This window comes from Bos grunniens, chromosome 23, assembly GCF_055505025.1.
Source record: "Bos grunniens cultivar Pamir isolate PY7600 chromosome 23, Bosgru_T2T1.0, whole genome shotgun sequence".
Classification (NCBI taxonomy): Eukaryota; Metazoa; Chordata; class Mammalia; order Artiodactyla; family Bovidae; genus Bos; species Bos grunniens.
Window position 1 is genome coordinate 51,997,345 of NC_141187.1, and position 20,130 is coordinate 52,017,474.

At 53.2% G+C, this 20,130-nt stretch overlaps 1 protein-coding gene across 7 annotated transcripts in view; it reads left to right on the plus strand.

Moving 5' to 3' along the window:
* SLC22A23 (solute carrier family 22 member 23) overlaps positions 1–20,130 on the plus strand; it is a 129,418-nt gene that overhangs the window by 15,112 nt on the left and 94,176 nt on the right. For 4 of the 7 annotated variants that reach the window (XM_086370433.1, XM_086370434.1, XM_086370435.1 and 1 more), the window contains exon 1: positions 583–19,946. The exons of the other annotated variants lie outside the window; for them this stretch is intronic. The gene's annotated coding sequence lies outside the window, so the exon portion shown is untranslated. Of the gene's footprint in view, positions 1–582; positions 19,947–20,130 lie in introns of those variants that run through there. 7 annotated transcript variants of the gene reach the window in all.

Sequence of the window (20,130 nt, forward strand, 5' to 3'; positions counted from 1 at the left end):
ACGAGCACCGTTCCCGGCGTCAGAGCCGCAATCAGGGTTAACCCCGCCAACCCCGCCCCGAGCAGGAGCACTGTCCAGCGTCAGAGCCGCAAATCGGGGTGACCGCCCCCCTCCCCGGCCCCCTGTCCCGAGCATGAGAATCGTTCACGGCGTCAGAGCCGCGATCAGGGTGACCTCCCCCCCCACCCCCAGCACAGGCAGTGAACCTGCCGCGGTCCAGGTGTGACGTCGCCCACTACACGTGTGCCTCTGAGAGTCAGCCTTGGAGGGTCTCCAGAGCTGCTGGCGTGGGGCCCCTCCACTGACTGGAGCCCACTGCCCACTTCGGGGAGGCTCGGAGCCCGGGCTTCGCCAGCCGGTGAAATCTTTCCCTCCTTTGACGCTCACCATGCAGTCCATTTGTCCCGCTCGCTGTCCTTCTGAGGGTCTGTGCTCAGCGTCCTGATAGGAAGAACTATCCGGCGCTGCGGGCGTGGAGGCCTTGCGCAGCATTCTGGGGCTGGAGCGCGTCTACGCACTCGTAGACGTACGTAACTTTCCAGTAGGAAACAAAGATGCCCCGGTCCGCGGTCACCTGGAGACAGAGTACAGAGAGACAGCGGCGCGTCCGGAAGCTTCTGGAGCTGTCGCGTGGTGGGCGAACTGTCACGACTCCTAGGCTCCAGGGTAGGGTTTCATATTATTTCATCGTGATAGAAGTTTTACTTTTAATGCTTTCTCTGGAAAGTCCCAGAAGAAGCCGCTTTTCAAAAATGGATATTATCAAGGTTATGAGGCTGTTTTGAGTTTTTTTGGGTTTTGTGTGTCTGTGGATAACAGGTCTGGATTGAATTGTTGTTTAGGCATGAGCAGTGGTTTCTCTCCTTAATGAATCTCTCACATGCCATCTTATTTCCCCCCATTTGTAACTCTAATCTTCCGTTGACTGGAGTTTTGACCCGAGTCTCCGAGAAGTGATTACAGGAAGGCCAGTGAAGAAAGAAATCCTTGAGGCTTGGTTATGGGTCTCAGTCCAGTAGCAATTTAGGGGACGCTGACGTGACCTGAGCAGGCGGGAGGGTGGGGTGACCAGGGTTTAAAGACCGTTTATGATACTGAGGGCCTCTCAGGTGGGGCTGGTGGGAAAGAACCAGCTGCCAATGCAGGAGACACTAGAGAGGTGGGTTTGATCCCCGGGTGGGGAAGATACCCTGGAGGAGGGCGTGGCAACCCACTCCAGTATTCTTGCCTGGAGAATCCCATGGACAGAGGAGCCTGGCAGGCTACAGTCCATGGGGTCGCAAAGAGTTGGACATGATTGAAGCGACTTTGCAGGCATGGCTGATACCTAGAGTAGGTTTTCAGTCTCCAAGAGGCATTTTCCTTGCCAGCGCGAGGCCATGGTCTGCAGCCGCCCCTCCTTGGTGACCTGGTTGAGCCGGTAGGGCAGAGGCAGCAGATGAACCCCCTCAGGTTCCCATTCACACAGGGAGGGGACCCCGGGGGCAAAGTGCAGAGGGTGTGACTGTCCGGTGTTTGCTGGGCAGCTCCGTTTGCTCAGCGCCATGCTGAGAGCCTGTGAGTCATGCCCCGAGGACGGGGAGGGCCGGGAGAGGAGAATGGGAACTGCGTGGGTGGGGGAGCCTGAAGGTGGGGGTGTGCGGGGCGGGGCACCTGGGGGGGCTGCAGGAAGTGGGAGGAAGCTCTTGTTTCATCCTGGGAGAGAGAAGCTCTTGTTTCATCCTGGGAGAGAGAAGACCCAGAGCTGTGAAGGTCTGAGCCCTTGCGTGTCCGTAGAGATGCTGTCCACTTGCTGCCAAGGGCAGAAAACCAGGGGTCACACTGAGTTTTGAGACGGGCAGAAGAACTTAGGGCGTCTCTGGGGTCCACAGGCTTTTATGCCTCTCTTCCCCGCCTTCCTCAGCAGAGGTTCGTCCTGATGCTGTGTAGGAGGCTGACACTGCTGGGGTGCTCGTATCAGAGCCCCAGAGGCTGGGGCTGAGGCAGCAGGACCGAGTCCCTCACAGGCTCGAGGCTGGACTCAGGGTCAAAGGCCGTGCAGGGTGGTTTCTCCCGAGGCCTCTCTCCCTGACTGGTAGGGGCCGCCTCCTCCCTGCGTCCTCACAGGTCTCTCCTCTGAGCATCTGTGTCCTGATTTCCTCCTCAGTAAGGACACTGTGGGACACCCCCGATGACCTCCTCTTGACGGCTTTAATCACCTCTTGATGGCTCAGACGGTGAAGAATCTGCCTGCCAATGCAGGAGACGTGGGTTTGACCCCTGAGTCAGGAAGATCCCCTGGAGAAGGAAATGGCAACCCGCTCCAGTATTCTTGGCTGGAAGAGTCCCACGGACAGAGGGTCCATGGGGTCGCAAAGAGTCAGACACGACTCAGAGACTAACACTGTCACCTCTTGAAAGCCTCATGTCCAGATTCCGCCACATCTGAAGTGCTGGCGGGCAGAGCTTCCGCAGGTGGATTTTGAGGGGACAGATTCCATCCTTGTGTTGGCACGGTGACCCTCCCGACAGCAGCTTTCCCTGCGTGTCTTCACCCCGCCCTCTGCCCCCTGTGTCTCTGTGTCCACCTGTCCCCTTTTCTAAGGACACCAGCCCCCCGGAATGGGGAACCACCCTGCTGATGTCACTTGATCTTGACCGTCTCTGTGAAGCCCCTTCTCCACGTCCGGTCGTGTTCTGAGCCACCAGCTCGTGTTGGGGACACAGCTCAGCCCACAACAGGGAGCTCTCGGGGAGACGAGAGCACATTCTTATCCTCGCGCTGGGGTGACGGATCTTCCCCGCCCGGGGATCGAACCTGGGTTTCCTGCACTGCAGGCAGGCTTTTTACCGTCTGAGCCCCCAGGGAAGCTCCCTCTGAACCTGAATTAAGCCGCAGCGCGCCCTACGTGCGCAGCTCCGTCACCCCACCCCGAGCAGGCGTGTCCGCCTTGGGCAGCGCAGCACTGACCTGCGGCCCTGTGTCCGCTGCTCGCCTGGCGTCTCCCGTGAGCCTCGTCTAAGTCCCCGTCATGTCGATGGCCGCTCTTGCTCCCACTGCCTCTAACCCGTCTTCCATCGCTCGTGCGCCGCGCTTGGGGTCCCCTGTCTCCGGCCATTACGTGCAGGCTCCGTGAACGTGAAGTTCAGAACTTCGTACGCCCTTCCTGATCCTCCTTACCTTTCAGTTCTGAGGCTTCCAAGCTGATTGACAGAATCAGAGCAGCCGGTGGGAGGTCTTGCCTTGCTTGTCATCTGGGTCAGCCTCCCTCTCTCTTTTCTTTCTGGGGGTCGGAAGCAGGAGTGAGGGGGTGCCCGTGGGGGAGACCCTGTGGGCTCTGGGACGCAGGGATCTACCTAGAGCTTCCCGGGTGAGCATCCTGGCCCACAGCTGCCCTGCACCCCTCGGGCGATGAGTGGGCCGGGGATGGTGCTGAGGTGGCCAGAGGAACCCCACGGGGACCCGCTGCTCCCTTGACCACGGGGCGGGTACCATGTGTGCTGCGGTCTTCCACCCCACTCCGGGGACTCTGGGCTGCAGGCTCTCCAGCCACGTGAGAACTGTCCTGGGGACCCCCATCCCTCCTGGCTTACGGAGACCTGGGTGAGCCTGGTCCAGGCAGACAGCTCTGGTATTAAGTTTGCAACAGGAGACCATAAAAAACGGAGGGGGCATCCACCGTCCACCAGCCACAGCTGAAGGCAGAGCGGTGGCCCGTGTGTAGGGCCGGACCAGGGAAGTCTCTTCCCATGGACGTGCTCGCAGGGTCCAGCTTGTTCCCTTCAGGGTGAGGAAAGGGTTAGAAGAGGGTTTACCAGCAGGGCTGGGGTGTGGGGAGGGGGTCGGTCCTCCCGACCTCTCCCCTCCGACTGCAGACCCTAAAGGAAGCCGCGAAGTGCAGGCAGACACGGCTCCTGCCAAGTTCGGAAGCCGTGGCGCTTTCCCTGGGGTTGTCCCGTTTTCAAGTCCCTGGGCCTTCGGGAAGCGTGTTTGTGCCGGTGCACACGCATCTTCCCTGGTGAACTGGACTCCTGTTGAAGCAGGTGAAGGCACCAGGGATACGCTTGTCCTGAGACCCCAGTTTAGGGACGGGGGGCCCCGTGCTCTGCAGAGGCTGAGTTTATCCTGAAGGTGGTGACTTTTCTGCGCCCGAGAGGAAAGCGTCTCTCCTGCGCTCAGGAAGGCAGTGCTCTGAACGGCAGTGTGTGCGGCAGCCGGGGGCTCGGTTCCTCCAGGTTTTGTAAAATCAGCCCCATGATTTGAAAGACCTTGTGAAACATGATTTTACGCGTGGCTTGTTCACAGTGTGGGCTTCGCCGCACGCATGCGTGGTTGTGAGACCCAGACGTGGTTTGGCAGAGGCGCCGCTCAGTGCGCAGGCGCCGTGCTGAGCAGGGGGCGAGGCGTGGTCTCCGGATCTTCACCACCTTTCCGCTCAGTGCGCTGGCTCTGTGGGGACGCGTGCAGCTCCCCGTCCGCAGGGCGTGAGCTCGGAGACCTGTGTGTCGTCTGAGTCCTTTTCTCAAGGACCTGTCGGGGCTGGGAGGATCGCTGCTCTCAGGCATCCTACAGACCCTGGAGGATCTCATACAGACCCCGGAGGATCTCAGCTGTCCGCTGGGCACCTTTAGAACCAGACATCTGGAAGGTCTTGGGACAAAATTAAGATCGGCCCTGGCAAATGAGCTTTTGTGACCCGTGGCAGCCAACTGAGCCACAGCCACACGTGGGGAGCCTGCTTCTTAGCTTAAGAAAACGTCTGGGCAACTCAGCTCAGAGGTGTCACAGCAAGGGGCACACAACACAGGGTTCATCCTTCTCCTTGGGGCCCATCGGTGTCCTTCACCCTGCTCCTCGGTGGCTGATCTGTATGTAGCCTGCACCCCCATGCCCACCGGTCGCTGTGTCTCTAGAAAGGCTGGGGTGTGCCCACCCCCCTCTCAACCTTCCCCTTTCTCACCTCCCCTGTCCCCTGAATAGCAGGCCTGGGGGTTTGGTCCCCTCCCTCTGAAAGGCTGCCAGCCTGGATCAGGGTGTTTCTAACTAGAGCAGCTTGAAGTTTGATTTCAGCTGACGTTTGAACTGCATTGAAAAGTTGGTTGTGGTGGGTTTTCCCTCTGCACCGTGGGGCTCCAGGTCCTCCGGGGGCTGCCCCTGCCCCCCACCCTCACCTCTAGCCCAGTGTCTGGCCCACACCTCCTGACCCCCTGCCGGCCAAGGCTTGGAAGAGGTCAGAGGGGAAGTCCTGCCTCGTAGGGCCTTGGGGCTCTGACTGCACCTGGAGTTCACAGGAATCTCATTTCTTATTCACAGCCCGTTTCCAGCCTGAGGCTTGACCACAGGGACAGCGCTGTGCCCTGTTATTTCCTGGGCTCTGGCATGCAGTTGTGACTGGCACGTCACCATCAAACCCTGAAACTGTGCCACCCTCTGAACACGCAGAGGCCTGGACCAGGGCACTGCCCGAGGGTAGGCACACAGATGGAGGTTCCTGTGTGCATGAGCACAGAAGCTAAGGGCTGGGAGCCTGGCTTGAGTGCAGCCCGGGGGACGGACAGGGCCTTCACGAGGGGCTTCCTCGTCTCCTGTGGATAGGAGGTTCGGTGCAGAGCGGCCTGGGCTGTGGGGACGCTTGTCCTGAGACTCTCACCCACGAGACTGAGACTCTGCAGGCAGGAAGGGGCTGCCCCGCACTGCCTGCTCTTGGAGGGGTAGCCTCGGTGTGTGAGCCGAGCAGAACGCTGGCCAGTCATCTCAGGTTCATCTTTGTTAGAACTAGAACACAGTTTTATTTCACTTTTAAAAATTCTGATAAAATATATATTAAGTAACACGTGACCGTGTTAACCATTTTTAGGCACATAGTTCACTGGCATTAAGTACATTCACGATATTGTACAAGCATCATCACCATCATCTCTAGAAGGTGTTCGTCTTCCTAAACTGAGACTCTGTCCCCATTAAACACTCATTCCCCATTCCCACTCCCCGCATCCCAGCACCCACCCTTCTACTCTCTTTCTCCATGGATCTGACTCTAACAGCCTCGTCTAAGTGGAGTCACACGGTGTTTGTCCTTTTGTGACTGGCTTATTTCATCGAGTGTAGTGTCCCCAAGGGTCGTCCTTGGTGTCGCCTGTGGCAGACTCTCCTTCCTTTTCAGGGCTGAATAATATTCCACTGTGTGTGTGGACCACATTTCACATGTCCATTCGTGGTTTATGGACCCTTGGTTGCTCCTGCTTTGGGGCTGTTGTGCTTTGCGCAAAGTGAGAGTGTTAGTTTGCAGAGTCGTGTCCGGCTCTCTGCAACCCCACGGATTGTAGCCTGCCAGGCCCCTCCATCCATGGGGTTTCCCTGGCAAAATACTGGGGTGGGTTGCCATTCCCTTCTCCAGGGGATTTTCCCGACCCAGGGATCGAACCCGGGTCTCCTGCATTGCAGGCAGATTCTTTGCCGTCTGAGCCGCCTGGGTTTGCACAGAGACATAAAATACCTGTCTGTGCCCCTGTGTTCACTTCTGCTGTTGATGGACCTACTCCTTAGGAATCCATAGGTGCCACTGGACTTGGCTGACCCAGTGTCCTCCTGCAAGAGGCAGTGACGTCCAGTGCAGGTTCCTGCCCTTTCGAGGAGGCTGACCTGTGCGTGGTGATTGCGTTCTGCCTGGGTGACCTTCTGCGTCTCTTCTAAGAGTAATGGGTGTTTGTTCATCCGTCACCAATTAGCCTTTATAGTCTTTACGGAGACACAGAACCATGTTCTTGTTCTCATGTTCTCTGATCAAATGTAGAAAACATTCCTCTGCTTCCTTTGGCTGTCCTTTGACACATGTGAGCAGCAGGCCCCTCCCTCATGTAGGCGCAGGGGTGATGGAAGTGTTTTACCCCAGGCTCAAAATTCCAGAACTGCCATGTTAAAATTTGCATTGTGATTGTGTATTAGGTCATAAGGCAAACAGAATGCACACGGCAACATCTCTTATTGTGCAGCTTGGAAAATGTCCTTTATGAAGTGTAGGGTGGAGGGTTTCCAAGGCCTCAGGTTTGGGAGGTGCAGTCACAGGATCTGTGGTGTGCAGTCTGGTAAAGGCTCTGAGAAGTCCTACAGGCAGACTCCAGCTTCTCTGCATCACCTGTGGGTGCCCTCTCAAGCACCGTCAGAAAATGCCTCCGCTGCTGCTAGAAGTGAGTACATCTTAAAGACACAGGCCTGCAGGGGAGCACAGTCCAGCAGGTTCCATTTATGGGCCATTCTCTTCCCATCAGTTCATGGCAAATGGATGGGGAAACAGTGGAAACAGTGACAGACTTTATTTCCTTGGGCTCCAGAATCACTGCAGATGGTGACGGCAGCCATGAAATTAAAAGACATTGCTCCTTGGAAGAAAAGCTATGACCAACCTGGACAGCATATCCCAAAGAAGAGACATTACTTTGCTGACAAAGGTCTATCTAATCAAAGCTATGGTTTTTCTAGTAGTCATGTGTGGATGTGAGAGTTGGACTATAAAGAAAGCTGAGTGCAGAAGAATTGATGCTTTTGAACTGTGGTGTTGGAGAAGACTCTTGAGAGTCCCTTGGACTGCAAAGGAGATCCAACCAGTCCATCCTAAAGGAGATCAGTCCTGAATATTCATTGGAAGAACTGATGCTGAAGCTGAAATTCCAATACGTTGGTCATCTGATGCGAAGAACTGAGTCATTGGAAAAGGCCCTGATGCTGGGAAAGACTGAAAGCAGGAGGAGAAGGGGACGACAGAGGATGAGATGGTTGGATGGCATCATCGACTCAATGGACATGAGTTTGAGTAAGTTCCAGGAGCTGGTGATGGACAGGGAGGCCTGGCGTGCTATGGTCCATAGGGTCCATATGGTCCATAGGGTCGCATGGACATGACTGAGCGACTGAACTGAACTGAACACTTCTCTTCTGCTTCCTTTGTGCCTTAGACAGAGGGCATGGCATGCCCAGAGCCTCGCCTTGGTGGCCCTGTGGCAAACTTTGTAAAATCTGCTCTCTTGAATCAGTGGGTGATGGAAGGTTTTTTTTTTTTTTTTTTTTGATCATCTGTGAATTGCATGCTTTTAGAGCATGCCCAAGGCTAGGATATGGCACCCCACTCCAGTACTCTTGCCTGGAAAATCCCTTGGATGGAGGAGCCTGGTGGGCTGCTGTCTATGGGGTCTCACAGAGTTGGACACGACTGAAGCGACTTAGCAGCAGCAGCAGCAAGGCTAGGATGGAATTCAGGTGCCCTGGCTTACTTAGCAAGGCCATGCCCTCCAAGCCCCAACCCTGATGCAGTTAATACCATTACAAGAAAGAGCCCAGGTTTCCCAAGGTTCCCAAGTGCTGCAATTTCAAATGCATTCCCAGCAGAAGACTCCTCTCAGGAGTCCACTGTTCCCAGGCCTGTCCTCAGTAGTAAATAAAGCCCGTGTGATTCTGGCCAGCCTGGTGGGGGAGGAGGTGAGTGCACCCATGCAGACTTGGGGGCCTGCAAAGGAGGCCACCTGAGGCCCAGCCTGGCCACTTGCAGCCACTCAGGCCTGAGGGGTGTCTGCCCCCGCCTCACAGCTCTGGCTGGCTGTCCATCTCCCTCACACACCTGGCCAGGCCACCCCGGGTCCGGTGGGGGGGTCTGTCCCTCCGGTTCTCAGCAGTGGGTGGTATTCCTCGGGGAGCTTGTTCTGCGGTTGACTTAAGGATGCTTTTGCGTTTTACTCAAGGAAGATCGTGGAGAATCGTCTGTTAACTTGATCCCTCACTGATCCCGAGGAAGGGGTGTCTTCCAGCCGCGTGTCCTGTCTGTACAGCCAGTGCCGGAGACGACGCCCCCCAGGGACAGCCGCGTCTCCCGCTGCGGGTGGGGGCTTCAGGGCAGCGGGGGCCGTTCCCCCCGGGGGTCCCCCAGCCCCGCAGGATGTGGACGGCAGGGCCCCTCCTGCCTCTGTATCTGCACGTCTGGGTCCCGCTGAGCCCTGGGCGGCAGGAGACAAACCGCCGTCACCTCCGCTGTCACGTTGCCAGTTCGGCTCAGCGTTTTGGAGATATTAATAGCTGGCTCAAGGGGGAGAATGTAAGCACCCTTTTGGGTGTAACAGTGCTGTTAGCCTTTGAGAAGCGCCTCCATCTCCTCCTCGGGGTCAGAGGGGCGCTGTGTTTATTCCTGTTTGTGGGGTGTCTGGTTCATGAGGCCGGATCGCTGTCCTGTCTGCGGCTGCTGAAGTGAAGGGCATCGCGTCTGAGCTCAGGGGAAGGGCGTGAGGGGTGCAGACCCCGTGGGGACCAGTGCCTGCTGCCCTGCAGACCCTGCCCAGCGGCGGACACGGCTGTGCCCTGGGGGCATCGTCTCTGCCCGCCTTGCCCCGTCTCTTCTGGTACCACCCCTCCGCTGGGATCAGTTAGGGTAAGGCTCCGTGAATGACCCAGACTCTCAGTATCCAAACCCTTTCTGAAAGTAGCTTTACTAGCTCTCCTGCAAGTGTTCCCGGTAGACATAAGCCTTAAAGGAGCTGCTGAAATGGCAGACTGAATTAATGAGCGGTAATCACTTGTCCCAGTGACTACACAGGCACATGCTTTATATTAGTTTTGACTCATAACAAACCCATATTACAAGTTTTATGACCTTTATAGCATAGATGTTGCAACCCAGGCCCCCGAGAGGTGAGGTAACGCTCCCGGGTCACATGACTAGAACCGAAACTCGGGGAACCTGCACCCTCACCCAGGTGCCAGCTGCTCCCTGCCCAGCCTGCCGCCAAGACGGTCTCCGAACTCCTGGGCTCCTCCAGGCTCTCGTTTATCTGATAGTGCTCTTCCTCGGAGACCCTGGTAAACTATGGCCCAGCCCAAGTGCAGCAAAGCAAAAGGCCAGATTAGTAAACTTCCCCAAAGCATGTTGCCCTAGAACTTCTGAGAGTCCAGCAGCTGAGGCTTCTGTGTCGCTTGTTTAGCGAGTTGGTGTTGGCCGTGCTTTTAGAAAAGGCCATCGTTTAGATCCACAGTCACCCCGGTTTCTGATTTGAGTCAGACGAAGCAAACAGCATCCTCATCTGAAGACGCCACTTCACCTCATATCGTTCACGTTCTTTCAAGATGGTTAGACTGATGTTGAAACGGAGAGAACTGGTTTAGCTTCTCCTCTGTTCTGATTCATTTATTATTTAAAAAGTGACCGTTTGACAAGAAGCCCCAGAGTTGGTCCCGATTAGAACGTTGAGTCAACTTTTGAAAATCCTTTGGACCACAGTAAAGGTGATGCAGACAGGTGACCTTGAGGTCAGGAGTTGGACCACGTGTCGCTGTCTTGCTCAGCAGTGACGGACCCGGACAGTTTGCCTCGGGGTCACCTGTCAGGAAGTGCGACCTTCCACGGCAGCCTGAGCTGGGATGACTGCAGTCCAGGAGCCCTGGCCCAGCCACAGGTGACTTGAATAAGTCACTTCACCTCTCTGGGTTTCAGGTTTCTCGTTTTCAAAATCAGGATGTTGACCTTGACTTTTCCCAGCATTTTGGTCCTAAAATTTTATGAAAAATAAGACACTGGGATATTATTTTTAATTACTGCCCTTGAGTACATCCTTGCTATTTGCACGGACATTACCAGCTATCTTTGTTTACTCATCAAAACAATAAAGTAACAACAAAGCTTGTTCTGCTTCCATGGTTATGCTTTCCTTCCATGTATCTGAAGTCTTCTGAATACCTGGCAAGACAGATGCTGTAACCTCTAACAATGTAGTATAAACCAGAGAATTGTTTGTGTTTGCATGGAGGAGGGCTGTCTCTTCGAGTGATGGTTGGGGAAAGAGCATGAGTTTCAATCAGACGCAGATTTATAACCTTGTGAGAAACCGTCTGACTTTGGTCTTGTTGCTTCCCCTCATCCTCAGTTTCCTCATCTGTAAAGTGGGCTCACTGGTCATAAAGCCTGAGTTGTACAGCTGTTCCAATACCTGAATGAGATGCTTAGTCAAAGCAGCCAACAGGACACATAGACCTTGGCAGGTATTCAACGAACGTTGAGACGATGCTTAATTTACGTAACAGATTTGTTCTATTAAGAAAAAAATGTTCGTTGTTTTAAGTAAACTTCTCATGCCCAATATTCTATGGGTTTTTATAATAAATTAGAATTCTCTTTCCCTTGGGGAAAATGACTGATAATGAAAAATGTGGCAGACACTTAAAAACCATATTGCCTACACGGACGTCGTAAGCTGTGTGTTCATTGTTTGAATCTTCTTGGAAGGAATAATTGCAGAGAGGAGGAGGGGTGGACACAGGCAGACACATCCGCTTCTGGGTGGCGGCTCCAGCTGCCATCCTGCCCCTCCGAGGACATCAGCTTGGAGACTGAAGACGCAGTCCCTTTCTTCCAGGAACTGTCCGTCCAGTCCCGGGGTCTGCAGACTGTCCCTGTGCAGGGCTGAATATCAGACGTTCTCTGCTTGGCAGGCCGTGTGGTCTGTGTTGCCACCACACAGCTCTGTGCACACACTTGTGCACAAGCAGAATCAGGCGTGGACCAAGGCATGCGGCTGGACGCCCAGCAGACTACGTGCAGAACAGGTGGCAGGGCCGTGCTGGGTCTGTGGGCTGTGGTCTGCCAACCCCTGAGCCGGGGAAGGAAAGATCTGTAAACAGCAGGCAAGTGTGATACGTTCTGATGAGTGGTCTGGCTGTTTACCCTGAGTACAGGTTGCCATAGGAGTACAGACTGGGGCATGAGGAAGAGGAGAGTGGCTCAGTTGTCTTTGTTAAATGTACAGAAGAGTATTCATTGTGTCTTTCTAATTTTTTACTCCTTGTAATTAACTGTGTGCTTACAAAGGTAATATGTGCCCGTTCAAAGGAAAACCGCCAGCAGCACAGAAAGGCTGCCGTTCTCCAACACACAGATGATGGTCCCTGTTAAAGCCTGTGGCTGAAACGAGTTTTATGCTTTGAGTAGGCACTGAGAAAAGATCGGGTGTGCGTGGATGTGGGAGGACGGGTGTGGGGAGCAGGTGGAGCCGGGGCGAGGCCGGGCCCTGGCTGGGCAGGGGCAGCCGTGGGCACAGAGGTGAGGGCGGCTCGGCCCGGAGGCTCCTCACAGGCAGAGAGGGGTCAGGGCACAGCCCGCTGGGCACGCACCTTCACAGGTGAAAAGTTCTCTTCCTTCTGCCTCTGAGTTCTTCCAGGGTTAGTCGCCGGGGTCATCACATTCTTCTCATTCCATGGCTTCTCTGACCCTCCTGTCCAGACGTCCCCGCATTTGGCTCCTTTCCAGAACTAGGGAGGCTGTTTTAAATGATAGAGTCCAGTTTTGCTCCTGCTGGCGCTTCCCTAATAGCTCAGTTGGTAAAGAAACTGCCTGCAATGCAGGAGATCCCAGTTCAATTCCTGGGTCGGGAAGATCCACTGGAGAAGGGATAGGCTACCCACTCCAGTATTCTTGGGCTTCCCTGGTGGCTCAGCTGGTAAAGAATCTGCCTGCAATGCGGGAGACCTGGGTTCGATCCCTGGGTTGGGAAGATCCGCTGGAGAAGGCAAAGGCTACTCACTCCAGTATTCTGGCCTGGAGAATTCCATGGACTGTCTATGAGGTTGAAAAGAGTCGAACATGACTGAGCGACTTTCACTTTCTTTCTTTCCTTTCACTTTCGCTCCTGCACTGTATTATACTGAGATCTCTTTTAGTAACACATGAGACAACTTTTTAGTATCTAGGAGTCTTTCAGTTACTAGCATCAGTTATGTGTTAGAAGCCGGTGTGTTGATTTCACTTAGGCCGCAAGTACCTCGGTGGGTTTAGTACTCTCAGTGGTGGCTTTTTTTCCTCCCTGTTTTCCTGGTTTTGCAGTAGCTCTTTTGAATATATAGTGTGTACTCTCAATTTCATTTCTTGGAAGTAATAAAATATGCACTGCCGCGTTTGGAGAGACTCTCTGAGGTTTTGGCTGATAGAAGGTCATTGCTCATCTGTCATCTCAGCTGCCTGCGGAATGTAGATTCAGCATCCCCCAGTGCCGTCAAGGGCGTGATGGCAGATTAATCAGAACATTCACTAACATAACCTCTGCTTAGACTGTACATCCCCTTGCTTCCTTTCAGAAAAAGTAAAGGAAAATTGAGTGTTACTGCCCAGGGATGATCCTACATCCGCTACTCAGGGCCTGTTTAGGTAGATAATTTTCTGTTTCCTTTTTAAGTTCTTTTATTTTCTTTTAAAGAAATTGGAAATACTCAGCTCAATTCAGGCTCTCAGTTGTGTCCAACTCTTTGCGACCCCATGGACTGCCGTACGCCAGGCCTCCCTGTCCATCACCAACTCCCGGAGTTTACTCAAACTCATGTCCATTGGGTCAGTGATGCCATCCAGCCATCTCATCCTCTGTCGTCCCCTTCTCCTCCTGCCCTCAATCTTCCCCAGCATCAGTGTCTTTTCCAGTGAGTCAACTCTTCACATCAGGTGGCCAAAGTATTGGAGTTTCAGTTTCATCATCCGTCCTTCCAATGAGTATTCAGGGTTGATTTCTCTCAGGATTGACTGGTTTGATCTCCTTGCTGTCCAAGGAGATGAAACACATACATACTTTCTATGTACATTATATCAGTGTATTCTTTTCAAAATTCTTTTCCATTATAGTTTATTACAAGATACTGAATATAGTTCTCTGTACTATGAATAAGAGGTTTTATTTTTCCAGAGCTTTAAAAAATGGTCAAATTCAGTCAGAACCAGGAAAGCCCCTAATGGCAACATTTGAAGGCAAAGGGCAGCAGGCTTTAGAGTCAACAGTGGAAGAAACAAAGAGCAGGACGGGCCACTGAGCAGAGGGCTACGATGACGCTAAGGTGACCGCACTGGTCCACAGTGGGCCGCACGAGGCGGGAGGCGCACCAGCTTCAATGCTGTGGTTTTGGAACCGTGCCCCCCAGCACACACACACACACACACACAGATGTGCCCCCCAACACACACACACACACACACACGTGCCCCCCAACACACACACACACACACACACGTGCCCCCCAACACACACACACACACACACACACACACACATGTGCCCCCCAACACACACACACACACACACACACACATGTGCCCCCCAACACACACACACACACACGTGCCCCCCAACACACACACACACACACGTGCCCCCCAACACACACACACACACACACACACACGTGCCCCCCAACACACACACACACACGTGCCCCCCAACACACACACACACACACGTGCCCCCCAACACACACACACACACACACACACATGTGCCCCCCAACACACACACACACACACACACGTGCCCCCCAACACACACACACACACACACGTGCCCCCCAACACACACACACACACATACACGTGCCCCCCAACACACACACACACACACACACGTGCCCCCCAACACACACACACACACGTGCCCCCCAACACACACACACACACGTGCCCCCCAACACACACACACACACACGTGCCCCCCAACACACACACACACACACACACACACACACGTGCCCCCCAACACACACACACACACACACACACACACGTGCCCCCCAACACACACACACACACACACGTGCCCCCCAACACACACACACACACACGTGCCCCCCAACACACACACACACACACACACGTGCCCCCCAACACACACACACACACACGTGCCCCCCAACACACACACACACACACACACACACACGTGCCCCCCAACACACACACACACACACACACGTGCCCCCCAACACACACACACACACACATGTGCCCCCCAACACACACACACACACGTGCCCCCCAACACACACACACACACACACACACACACGTGCCCCCCAACACACACACACACACGTGCCCCCCAACACACACACACACACGTGCCCCCCAACACACACACACACACGTGCCCCCCAACACACACACACACACACACACACACACGTGCCCCCCAACACACACACACACACACACACACACGTGCCCCCCAACACACACACACACACACACACGTGCCCCCCAACACACACACACACACACACACACACACGTGCCCCCCAACACACACACACACACACACACACACGTGCCCCCCAACACACACACACACACACACACATGCCCCCCAACACACACACACACACACGTGCCCCCCAACACACACACACACACACACACATGCCCCCCAACACACACACACACACACACACGTGCCCCCCAACACACACACACACACACACACGTGCCCCCCAACACACACACACACACACACACACACACACGTGCCCCCCAACACACACACACACACGTGCCCCCCAACACACACACACACACACGTGCCCCCCAACACACACACACACACACACACGTGCCCCCCAACACACACACACACACACGCCCCCCAACACACACACACACACACACGTGCCCCCCAACACACACACACACACACACACACACACACACACGAGCGGGGAACTCAGGCTTGCTGGTCTCTTCCCTGCAGCACCAGCAGGCTCGCAGTAAATAGATTTTTGGTTCAAATGTTTCCCTTAGTGTGCCGTGTTTGAGTTTGGGGCACCAAGTTAAGGGGGGAACCACGTGAGCAGCAATGAATGAAAAACAGAGAAGCAAAACTAAGAAGAAAAAAAATGAAAAACCTCCTGGAGTAGCTGGCAAGGTTGTTCGTTATGTCATTTAAGGAAGCTTCTGAGAGTGCCAGCCCTAATTGGCAGCTCTGTTGGCTACTGTTGACAGTAGCCAATCTCCTAAAATTGCAGAATGAGCTTAGAGGCGAAAAGCAGAGAATAGTTTGGGGTTTTCAAAACATGCAGTATTTCTTGAATTGTGATAGAATCTTTTAGGGAAAAATCCAAATACAGCTAGGTTTAAAAAAAAGGAGAAGAAAGAACCACTGAAAAACACAGACCGTTGAACAGCTGATTTTAGCTAATGTGCTTTATGGATCCAGCTTACATGGCCAGCCTTCCAGGGTGGAGGGTGAGTGTGAGTGTGTGTGTGAGTGTGAGTGTGTGTGTCTGTTTGCCACTTCTGTTGTCTCCGGTTGAGAAACGCAGAGCCGGGCGAATCCTCAGAGTATGAAATGGTGGTTCACAAGCGACCAGTGAAATGCCGCTTCAGGGGGACAAAGGCTGCAGAAGGATGCTGACCTTGCATCTCTCTAATCCCTGCACCTCAGTCAGGAATGCTGTTTTATCTGAGCTTTTGAAACTTTCAGCACTGTTGTCCCCTTTGTAGTCTGAGCAGAAACGCTTCCTTTCATGTCCACTGACTCCTCAGTTCTAGAGCACATGGGTGTCGTGCCTGCTAAAGCCCTCGTGGTTTCTAATGGGGATCTCCAGCTCTGAAGATGAAACTTGGGGGAAATTTTTCATTTAGTTCCCTAAAAAATGTTTTTGGTTTTAGTCGGTGAGCATTAATTAATATCACCTCTACTGGTGGCTCAGTGGTAAAGAATCTGCCTTCCAGTGCAGGAGACGTGGGTTCGATCCCTGGGTCGGGAAGATCCCCTGGAGAAGGAAATGGCAACCCACTCCAGTATTCTTGCCTGGGAAATCCCGTGGACAGAAGAGCATAGTGGGCTACGGTCCATGGGGTCCCAAAAGAGTCGGACACGACCGAGCAACTAAAGAACAACGTTTAACGTCACAGTGATCTTCCAGGTTCCTCTGTTTCCACTCACTTTCCTGACCAGCCTGAGTGTTTAGATTGTGTTAAAATGCATATTCCTGAAAAGGTGAAAAGGTTTTGGTTGTTTTTTATTTTTAATGATTTTTGTCTCACCCTCACCACCATCACTTCCACCTCCATGGGTGGGAGCTAACATTACCTATATTTGTTCTCTCGTTATAAGGTTTATAGATTAATTGTAGAAACTTTGGAGAAGTCAAGAAAAGTATAAAATCGAAAATAAGGCTACAGTCCATGGGGCCGCAAAGAGTCAGAGATGACCGAGTGACGGCTCGCTCTCCCCCGACACCTCCTGCATTCGTGGCGTTCATGCTGAGGTTTCCTCTCAGCGTTGTGTCAGGAGCATCTTTCTGGATCACTTGCTTTCAGACGCAAACATGCCCATGCTGTTTAGTCTTGCTGGACGTCAGGCAGGGTCCGGTTTCTCACAAGTGACAGACACTGAGGATCATTGTACCGGGACATCTGACAGCGACCCAGAGATGGAATCCATGTCTCCTGCATTGGCAGGCAGATTCTTTACCACTGAGCTACCAAGGAAGCCCAATTAAAATCAAAGCTCAATACTTTCATTAATATTTTTTTTAAGTTTTTTTTACGTTTCCCAAAGATGCAGGAGAAGAAACAGAGGATCCAGTCTGCCGGGCATGTAAGTGAAGCACCGAGTTTCTGGAAGGCTGTCTGGCAGCACGCATCACAGTGACTTGAAATCGTGACCACTCTTTATCCCAGCAATTCCTTTTCTGGGAACTTTTTCCCAAGGTCTGTTTCTTCTCCTGCATCTCTGGGTCGGGAAGATGCCCTGGAGAAGGAAATGGCAACCCACTCCAGGATTCTTGCCTGGAATCCCATGGACAGAGGAGCCTGGTGGGCTACAGTCCATGGGGTCACAAAGAGTCGGACACGACTGAATTGACATAGCACACAAACACACACAAAGGTTTTTTAGTTAATAAAGTACCGAGCTTTGATTTTCATTAGAGGAATGGAGTGTTTCCCAGGTGTCCTTTAACCATTTGTTTCATGTTTTGTTAATTTTCTGGATGCTTGACCAGAAACATAGAGTATCAGTCGATATTGTTACGGAAATACTGACTACGGATAGTAAGTGTTAGTTGCTCAGTCGTGTCCGACTCTTTGTGACCCCATGGACTTTTAGCCCGCCAGGCTCCCTGTCCTTGGAATTCTCCAGGCAAGCATGTTGGAGTGAATTGCCATTCCCTTCTCCAAAGGATAGTAGCCCTTTGGCTATTGTAGGAGGAAATCTCTTTCTTCCACACTCCTAGGTTCTGTGGCTGGGGCCCTGGCAGCTAGACTGAGGGAAGGCGGCTGAACAAGAGGGAACCAGGGTTCACTGCCAAGTGCACCCGGGCACACGGAGCGCTCAGAAGGAAGGGCAGAGCCTGGGCTCACGGAGCATCGTAACAAAGGACAACAGGCCTGCAGAAAAGGGGGAGAAGGGTCCGGGCTTTTCGGGGCAGCAGACTTGGGAAGTAAATATATGGGGGGAACTAATGGAAGGCGATGGCACCCCACTCCAGTACTCTTGGCTGGAAAATCCCATGGACGGAGGAGCCTTGCTGGGCTGCAGTCCATGGGGTCGCTAAGAGTCAGACACGACTGAGCTACTTCACTTTCACTTTTCTCTTGCATGCACTGGAGAAGGAAATAGCAACCCACTCCAGTGTTCTTGCCTGGAGAATCCCAGGGACAGAGGAGCATAGTGGGCTGCCGTCTATGAAGTCGCACAGAGTTGGACACGACTGAAGTGACTTAGCAGCAATGGAAGGTGAGGGTTGTTTCCGTGAGGTTTTTCGACGTTTTTATTTTATATTGGAGCATAGTTCACTTAGAATGTTGTGTTAGTGTACCGCAAAGCGATTCAGTTCCCTTCACACGTACACCTGGTCTTTTCAAATTCTTCTCCCGTTGAGGTTGTTCAGAACGTCGAGTAGCGCCCCTGTGGTGTGCAGCAGGCCCCTGTCGATTGCTTTACAAATAGCAGTGTGTCCAGTTGTCAGTCCCAGACTCCTAATCTGTCCCTGAGGTTGTTTACAGACACATCTCAGCACCGGCTGTGTCTTCACAGCCTCGGGCTTCCCCGGAGGTGGGGTTTATGGCCCTCTGTGGTCCTCCGGAGTTTCTGCTTTTCAGTGGGTGGAGGGGCTCTGAGGAGGCTGCTTTCTGCATCTGCTGATCCTCCTTTGCCTCCAGATGATCACCCCTGTGCCAAAGTGGCCTTTCCAGGGGCTGACAGACTCCTATCCCCTTCCAATGTATCCTAAAATTTAAGTCTTTATAATATTGCTTATGTTATTTTTGATGTGAGGAGATTTTAAATAAGTAATATGAATAATAACTCAGGAGTAACAGATCCACTTATAAAATCCATCATCTTTTCCTTGGGTAGTTTTCCCTCCTTGAGTTTTTATCCGTAGGGAGCCCCTCTTTACCTCAGAATTGGATAAGTAATCTGTTTCCGTCCGTCTTTATGTTCTCGTTTGCATTTCTCTTTATCAGAGTATTCATTACTGCTGAAAATAAGGTTCTTTTCCTCCTGTCCCATTTATTCTCCATCTTCTTTAGAAATTTCATTAGTTTCCTCCGTGAATATTCCTCCCCTCTGGCAAGTCAAGCAATTAGATTATTCCTCAGAAAGTAATATCAGTTTTCTTTCTTTCAGCTTATCCTTGAAATGTATAGGTAGGTAAACAGTTCACCAGATCTTCTGTAACTACTGCCTTAAAAAAAAAAAAAAAAACACGGGCAGCTAAGATTGAGATCACATTCTGGGTCTCCCCCTAACTGAGGACCATCCCTGGTCCCGGAACAACAGCAAAGAAAGCAAGTGTCAGACTGTAAAACGGGCCGCGACTTGTACACATGCACGGCCTTGGCAGACTCGCTGATGGAGTGACGAAGCGCTAAATTAGAGGGCTGTTCCCGCCTTTGTTGACGCAGGGCGTGGGTCTGAAGGGTTAACGCGTGGAGACCCCGTGTGAGTTCGGGGGTGGGGGATGGTGATGTGCGGGCCCCGTCCCCGCCTCCCCAGGGAGATGGGTCATGAAACCAGCACTCAGAATTCGCGGGCAGCTGAGGGCGTGCTCCCATATGCCCCCACTTCACTCTCTTCCTAATTCAGTCACCCGGGAAGTCAGCTTCAGGTTACGCGCGGAAGGTTATTTTGAGGGGCAGATCACCAGCTGAACCCCAGCCACGTGGGAAAGCTTAGCAGTAAGCAGTCCGGAAGCGGCGTTTTCCAGCTCTCCCCGCGGGCACCCACAGCAGAAGGGTGGCGTGTGGACCCCCGCAGGTCCCCGTGAAGCAGGCTGTCTGCAGAGCGGACGGGGTGGGGGCGGGTGCTGGCGCGCTGGGCACGGAGCGCCCTTGGGCATTGGTGACTGACTGGTGATTGGTG